Here is a 1,561-nt window from a genome sequence, read left to right as displayed (position 1 = left end):
TCTCGAATCATGACTTCCATTTTGCTCACTATCTCTGTGGTTATCTGGGAAATTATTTCTGTTTTGAATTTTTCCAGAGCCTGATTGATCTGTTTTGTTACTTCCTGTGCTTTGAGTTCAGGGTGTCCTGGTGGTTCACTATTGGCCTTTTCATCCTCATTTGCCCTACTGTTTGTCATTGGTGAACTGGAGTCTGTCCTTGTGTCTTGCTTAAGTGTTTTCTCATTTTAATTTTTGTTGTCAGACTGTCCTTGGTTTAATCTCTGGATTATCACCCAAATCTTCCTGATATAGTTGCACCCTAGCTTCTGTGTCTCTAATTATCCACAGACATTCTCATCTTCATAACATCAGAGAAAGCAGCTCATCAAATCAACAGCAATGCTTTACCCCAACTGATACAATCAGCAACACATTAAGATCAAGCACAACTTGGACACTGACCACCTGTGGTAGTGAACAAAATTTCAATATAGTGTATTTACCATTTAATGGCTCAGACAGAGCAAGGATGCAAGACCCCTGATCTCAGTTAGCTGATGGCTGAACCCCATGACACTGACTGACCTCGGTCTGCAAGGCCCAGATTGAGTTCCCCAACCTTCTGAATGGTTGAACTCCACAACGTTCTATTAAAGCTTTCACGCGCCCTTTCTTTAAAGATGTTCAAAGTTGGGAACTCAGAAAAATACCCTTGATGACCACCTCTGTCTTTGCAGAGTGGGTCCAAAGACTTGCACAGTCAGGAGGTCTGAGAGTGCGGGAGGGGGCGGGGGCTATTATGTGGGTTCAGGGGAGCCCGCGTGGCTACCTTCCCGGTGCTTGAGTGATGGCTGCTGGGTCGGGAGCAGGCGTGGTTCTCCTTCCCACAGTGGATTGGGGCCGGCCTACCTCCTGGCCCTCGACATACTAATCTTAAAACAAAATTATTCACTAAAAATGAAAAGATGGAAAAAACAAATTGCATGAACTATAACATTAAAAGCTAACAAAGGTAGCCTACTTTTTCACAGACAAAGTGAAGCTCAAGCCAAACTTGATTAGATGAGGCAAAGAAGGGCTTTAAATATTAGTTAAGGGAATAATACAACAGGACAAAAGAACAACTGTACAAATATACCCACCAAATATTAATGCATACAACTTCATAAAACAAACACTACTAGACACAAAAAATCAAATAAACACCAGCACAATCATAAACATAGACCTCAATATCCCACTTGCACAAATAGGCAGACCAAATAAAGAAAATTAATAAAGAAATAGAGTGGAGCTGAGCTACACTTTTGAACAAATAGACTTTAATACATATCTACAGAGCATCCCACCCGACAACAACAAAATATACATTCTTCTCAGCAGCACATGGGACTTTCTCCAAAACAGACCTAAACTAGCCCATAAGACCTACATAAATAAATGCAAAAGAAAATAAATTCCTATGTATTTCCAGAACAGTGTTTTTCTTCCAGACTCTGCAGTCTTGAGTCCATCAAATCACATTTCTCTCTGCCCCTCTTTATTGCTTGTGGACTTGTGTATTGACTCTTCTCTTTAA

This window comes from Fukomys damarensis, unplaced genomic scaffold, assembly GCF_012274545.1.
Source record: "Fukomys damarensis isolate Sample0158 unplaced genomic scaffold, DMR_v1.0_HiC HiC_scaffold_39, whole genome shotgun sequence".
In the NCBI taxonomy this organism is placed as follows: Eukaryota; Metazoa; Chordata; class Mammalia; order Rodentia; family Bathyergidae; genus Fukomys; species Fukomys damarensis.
Note: the sequence above shows the minus strand (reverse complement) of the source record.